We start from the raw sequence: 7,314 nt of genomic DNA, 5'->3' as shown, positions 1-7,314 counted from the left end.
TGCTCGTAAGGGGATTATCGTCAGCCAGCATTGTCGGGGGGGGGGGGGACGTTGGGTAGACGAGCCAGCATTGTCGCGGCCCGTGTAAGAGACCACCGAGACCAATATAAACCTCTTCTTTTTTCGGTGCGCTTATAGAGAAGTGAGATGAGTTTATTAGCTTGACATGAAACGTCAATTTGCTCGATTTTGCCGTTTCGGGTTTGTGCTTACTCAGTCAACTGTCTCATAAGGCTAACGAGAATCTCTCGTATTTACGGTTAGTGGAAGGCCGACTTCACAAACATTCCAGTAACGTTCAACAGGACTGCCCTGTAATGTTCGTAATGTTGAAACAGCCAGCAAGCGGATTACCACAGATAAATGTTTCTTAGGATAACGGTACTTAGAACTGCAGCTTTATTTGTTGCTTCACTTTCTTTCTTTTATTGATCGATTTATTTTTATTTTTATCTTTATTATTATTTTTTTCATGAGCGCTCCACGTGAACCAATAAGAAAAATCGGTCAAGCGGCCGCTGCACAATTGTAAGCGCTGTGTGTAGGCAGTGTTTATAGCCTAATTTATAGCCGCTGGTAGATCCAATTGAGAGCCTCCGAGATACCGGCATCCGTACTATCCGATCACACTTGTACGTCGGCAACTCGGCATACAGTAAGTATGCACTAGTAAAACAATACGAAGAGCAACTAAACATTCCATAATCAGTCAGTACAGGCGGTAGTGACTTGTGAAAACAATAATTGTAGCATAAATATATAAAAACAAAAATAAAAATAAAGTACTCATGTAGCGATTGGAGACAAGCAAAAAGACGTGAATGTCTCGAATCGAACTGCGGACCTTTCGTTGCAAAGTCCGACACTTTACCACCCGACAAACAACGCACAGGGCACGGGCCGCCTTAAACTCGCGAGGTCAACCATGCACAATTGAGATTATTTCGGGAGTCGGAGGCGAACGGCGTGATAAGGACGGCGAGCGTGGCGCCATCTAGAATCGAGAAAATCGTGAATCGGAGTTGCTCCCCGCATTGACATCTTCCATTCAATACTTATTTTATGCAAATTGAGCAATTCCTTGAGGAGTTATGCGGTTTGAAAAATGCACGAGGAATGTCATTGGGGCAGGAGGGTGTTGCACCCCCTTAAAGGAGTACAAAGGGCCATCCAAAAAAATTTCAGATTAAGACATCTGATGAAAGTGTGTGTGTCATTATACCGAATAGCGCGAAAGGTTTTGATGTGTGCAATTTGTTTCCCAGAAAAAAACTCACATAAACATAGCTCCGCGCCTTCACCCTTAACTCGCCACTCCAGCTATAACGAGGATGAGGAGGTATGATGGCACGTCACCGATGACGGCATAAGGAGACTCGTTCTGGTTTGCCGGTCAGTGGGGGTCAGCGCGTTGTCCCTTTGCCGCCGTAAACCTTTTTTGCCAGTTTTCCCGGAGAATTGGGGATAGAAGGAGCGGCCGAAGAATTACCGAGCAAGGAGAAAGGCTTTATCAGAACCCCGAACAGCCGAGTAGCAGACGACAGCAGAGTAGCAGACAACATTTTTCTAGGCCAATCAGCGAGCGTTCTCCTTATAGCGTCAGCGCGAGGTTCCAGGCAGATCACAGGCTGGTACTGCTCTTCACCACCGTTGCGCACGGTCGCTTTTTGCGGCGTATTTTAAATTCAATTTCTGCGATAATTATGACTCTGTGGTGTAAATTACTTCGCATGGTGCATCTTACTGGCCTACTTAACGGTTTTATAGGAAGAAAACCGGGTGTTAAAAATGACTTCTGTGCTACTTTAAATACATTTTGGAAGTTGCCTGTGGTCATTTCTCAAGTTATTCCTTGCATGTCTTTCTTTTTTTTTTTTTTTTTTCTGAGGCACGAAGGTGGAGAAACATGGTTGAGGCGCCGTGCCACTGACCGAAGCCTGGCGCCAAGGGAATGCCCGGGTGTCGTCACGCTAACGTCGCGCATGCGTCTCTCTGCGCGGGAATTTCAAACCGTGCGACTTTGTTTACAAACATGTGGCGTCCCGAGAAGAACGGTTCGAGGTTATATTTTGCTCTGGTTGGCAAGAAGCGGGAAAAACGCGTCGGCTAATAGGCCGAAAAGGCTGATAGTGCCCACCAGCATGCTATGCGTAATGAATGACGTAGGGCTGCGTAGGTCGTCTTCAAGCAGCACCGCCTAGATAACACAAGGCCTCTTCATGCACGCCGTGACGTCACACTAGTTGTCCCTCCGCTGCTTCCCTCTGATACTTGGACAGTCGCCAGAGCGTGCCTAAGCAAGCCACGTCGCGCTCTTCTTGTTGAAAGCGATGTTTCAACAAATGTAATGGGATTTAGCATCAACTGAGGAACAAGCCCAACTGGTGAATGAAGCACTTCTAAGTTTATATATTTATCCGAACGTTGAAAATAGTACCTTACTCCTTCGAACACTCCTTCCTGCTTACAATGTGGAAAAACATCACACACTTGTCCGTCACACTCATTGTCCAAAATTGGTGCTGCAGGTGCCTCCTAACTTGCTTTTGAAGTCGTCATAGAAGATACTGAATTCTTCATCACTTCTTCTCTTCTGGTTCCTAGGTGAATTTTGTAGGGGTTTCTGAAGGGTCGTGTTCTTCATCCTGGCGCGTTTGGAGTTCGTTGATTCGCGACGAGCACGCGTAGATGACATGCATGCCGGACAGTTTGAATAAACTGAAGGCAGAGCACCTAGCACCATGCAGTCGTAGTCGATCGCTTTCGATTTCAGTCGTCTTCCCAGTGGCCCCATCGCTGTGCGTGAGTTTCGCGACAATTCCGATTGCTGCAAATGCAGTTCGCAGACCTGCGAGAGAATGAGGACGACCGTATTACAATCAACATGTAAGCAAGATCCCACAGCGCATTTCAGCGGCAGTGGCTTCAAGTTTACTTACATACCTTGGAGCGAATGGTCCGTTTAAAATCTGCGCGAGGAATCGCCCTCCGCTATGATTCTTTGAGAGCTTCATCGTTTGGAAAGAGAACACATGAACTGTTTGGCCTTCGTAGTTGTCTCGTCAGTGAGGAACGCAGCACCGGCTCATGTGGAACTGACTCACCAACATCGTTTCAGTTAACGAGCACTGCCTATCTCTACATCAGACATGTACAAGATACTCAAAAATGTATTTAAGATAAGATAATAAATACTGACGTTAGAATGTAATTAAGAGAGTATAAATACATGAAAATTAAAGTAATTAAGATAGAGTACGAAATACTTCAAAAAGCATTTGAAATACGATTAAGATACTATTTATCCTTGAACGCAAAACGTCACCGGTCACTGGTCAATGCGGCAAGTCGCAGCTATGTGACATGAATCACCTAAAGCCCGCGTACTACGCAAGCCGCTCCTGTGTGATGGGAGTCATCTAAACACAAGTCCCAAAAAGATAACAAAGAGATACCACAGAACACCACTAAGCACATGTGACCCAGAATAAAGCAAACTTCTACAGGTCCCTGCCTGGCGAGGTCAGAATTCGGCGTTACCGCGTCAGGGCACACATAGTAGAACCCTCACTCGCCAAGGACTAGTACACACGGGGCACGATCTCTAAATGGGGACTTCCAAAAAGGGCCAATGTCCGGGTCAAGTCCGAGGGACTCAGGAAATTTCCACTGAACAAGCAAGATAATGGAAAGACGACACACAGAAAGTTTGAGAGGGAGATCCAAAATATGTAGTTAGAGTATTGAGTAGAAAATACCATAAAATGTATTTCAAACAGAGCACAAATACACAAAAACGAAAGTATTGAGTAGAGTACCAAAATACCGCAAATTGTATTTAAAATACAGTATTTTAAATGCAATACTCCAAATACGTACAAGTCTGCTCTACATAGAGCGTTCCAAAAGCGTACGTAGTACAGCTCGAAGGAGCGTTAACTGGAACGCCGCTTCGACCGGCGGAGCAAGAGGGGAGCCACCCTGGCGGCCTTTAGCAGAAATAAAGGGAGAGGGCGTTTCGACATTTCCATTTCAGTCGGAGGGAGGTGTGGGAGGGGAAGGTGTTCGTTGTGATGTGCCGAACAGTGCCCAATCAAGCTGGCGTTATCAACGTTGCGCCTGTTTGTGTTTTGGGCAATTGTGTCTGAGATAATGCGGAGAATCGATGGCATGTCACTCGCCTGGAAACGGGATGGCGCATGGGCACGCGTCATCCGAAACGCTCATTTTGTGATCGAATGAAATGAATAACAGCTTGTCTCTGTTCGGAAAATTTACTGTGCCCAGAATAGAGGATGCGAAGATGCTTGAAATAATTAGTGATGGTAATCGCGAAAGCATCGTAATGAGTTTTTAAATATAATAATAAAACAATGCTTTCATAGTGTAGCATATCGCGTCTCTCGGGAGTTTCTCGGAAGCACAGCCAATTAGTACACACACAATTTTTTTTTGTGTGTGTGCATGCTGGCACACCGTGCAGGGAGTCACCGTGAAGGTTTTTTTTATTATTGGTGTAGTGAATAATCATCAGAGCTAGACAAATTCACCATGACCTTTGTCCTCACTTCAATTTTCGTCAGCAGAGGTTCGCTCGTACCTCGACTGCATGTTCCCCAATTTGCGTCTCCCACCTTTCGTAAATCGCATTTCTATTTTTATTTTTTATTGTTTTTGCCCCACATCAGTCCTTTTTCTGAAAATTTTCGTCGTCTGGATCACTTCGCCGTAATTTTGGAAGTTTGGGAGGGGTCAGAGACGACTGGTTCGCACGTGCTTACCTGCCACGCGCCATCGGGATATCATCGATTCTTCGCAATCCCTCAGACACGGTCGCAAAAACCAAACGAGCGCAGCGTTGATAACGCCAGCCCGATTGCGCACTCTTCGGCACGCCACAGCAAACACCCCTCCGAGTAGAATGGAAATGTCAAAACCTCCTCGCCCTTTATTTCTACTAGACGCCGCCAGGGTGGCTCCCCCCTTGCTCCGCTGGTCGACGCGGCGTTCCAGTTAACTCTGCTTCGAGCTGTACCTGTCACTCGAGCATGGAGAGATGATCGCCAAGTTTCACAATGCTTGCATCAGCGTGCATCGGACTCGGGATCGTGCAACCAGCGTTACGTCACACGCAGGGAGAGGGAAGCATGAAGAGGCATTGTGTTATGTAGGTGGTGTTGCTTCAAGCCGGTTTAAAGTGAATCGAGTATTTGGTAAATCAGGATGTGCACTGCACGTAGAAGCAAACTGATGCTTGGAGAGCGAACTGTCTAAAAGTGAATCTTGAGTAAGTCTAAGCGCATAAAAACAAACATGACACAGCTGTGTCGACAAACAAACACGACACATTTTTCTCTAGAAGGTATTCTGACAGGCTGCAGCAGCTGCATGGGCATAGCATAGCAGAACGACCATGGAGCTTTTTTCGGCTACGTTGTAATGGGACGAAATGGGACCAAAACAAAGTTATGTGTCGGAAAAGTACTGAGTCAAAATCTCTACATGATGAATGATCGAGTAAGTACTTGCATCGAACACCAATCGCACAGCTGTGACGTTCGGTAAAAAAAAAAAAAAAAATGGGGGTTCTTCTGTGCGCATTCTGTTCTTGTATGGGCACCGTGCACTAGCTGGAGGACGCTGCGGTCGCTTGATCGACAGCGCCACCCGTGGCGATTTCGCGCGTAACGGTCTGGTACTGACGCCGCATCGGCGCCTTCGCGTATGTAGCTTTGGTGCCTACGGGTGGTTTCCCGAATTTTATATGTCGGCTTTGGGGCTCTGGCTATAGTGGCCTCACTATACTTTGCCCTGATTAACCCGTGAGACTACTTGTGTGGAAGCGGTTTGTAGAAAGGGCATCTGCTCCGCAATACGAAACACATAAAATGTATCCGAGGGGGAAGCTTTTTGCATGTGGAACATTACGTGTCTATGCACAATGTGTGCATAGACACGTATGCATAGACATAGACATGCATAGGCATGCATAGACACGTGCATAGACAGAATATGTGCATGTGTGCATAGACACGTGTGTAGCGCAGTGTGTAGCGCAGACAAGCGTGTAGCATTTGTGGCCTGTATCTACGTGAAGTGCATATTTATCAGGAAGGGACTATTAATTGTTAACTGCACATCAGAGACTAGCTACGTCCAGTACCTGCGCTATGAGGACGGAAATCGCTGAAGAATTCATATGAATAATACAGTCAACAACAAACTGGCATATACATTATGAAGACAGCGAAAAAAAAAACGTTTTTCTCATGCGTAATCCGTTAATGTGATGATGCACTGTGAGGATAAGTTTCTTAGTCAACTTGTTCCCAATCTTGCATCGCTCAAGCCAGGGGATGCCCTTTTAGCCCTTTGTGCCTGCATTGGACGCACGGTCATAGTAATAAAAATCAATCAGTGAATCAAGATTGTTTCAGGATATAAATAAGGCGTGTTTTTGTTGGAAACCGGATATGTAATGATAATAATAACGTTTTATTAGTGCTAAAGAACGGCCACAGCGGCCTTAGTATATAGGTGTACATCAGACACATTGTCGCAAATTGCAACACCGAAGCAGCCAGCAATATCATGCAACAGAGAAACACGACATAAACTATGCTAAAAAAATAAAACAAAAATCGACAAGAGTTAAGAAGAAATAGACAATTGGGCTGTTCGACAAACGCGTGATTGCTTCTGTGTGTGTGTGTGCGTGTGTGTGTGCGTGTCTGGACGAATGGGATCCGGACAAAATGTCCCCGGACAAATGGTCCCTGGACGAAACGTCCCCGGACAAAACGTCCCCGCAAATGTCCCCAGATGCCGTCCGGTTGCACAGCCGTTGATACCTAAAATGTGACAAATGTTATTCATGCTATCGTGTGTAGGGTCGATTGATTTAAATCAGCCAGATTTAAATCACTGATTTTAATCGCGATTTAAGTCATGAATGTTAATCAAGATTTAAATCACCTCCCTTATGTTATGTTTGAATTCGAATAGTAAATTAAAACTGGAGACGCTGGGGAAGATGAGACTGAGCCTGGAAATGAACCACAGCCTGAAATATATTATACTTCAGTGACTTTTAGCGCAAACAGCGTCACGTGACCCCTTCAGTGGCTCTCCGGCACACTGGCAAACAATTTGGTTACACATGGCGGGTGGTCATTCCACGAACGTAGAACTTTTCCAGTTATTTCTTTTTCCTATTACTATTCGATGTAATTCATAATATATAGTTTTCAAATAGATCTCCATTTGCATTAGCTAGTAACTGTTAGCCGCACTGTTAGAAGTCTAGACGCCCTT

Source organism: Ornithodoros turicata, chromosome 1, assembly GCF_037126465.1.
Source record: "Ornithodoros turicata isolate Travis chromosome 1, ASM3712646v1, whole genome shotgun sequence".
NCBI lineage: Eukaryota > Metazoa > Arthropoda > Arachnida > Ixodida > Argasidae > Ornithodoros > Ornithodoros turicata.
Note: the sequence above shows the minus strand (reverse complement) of the source record.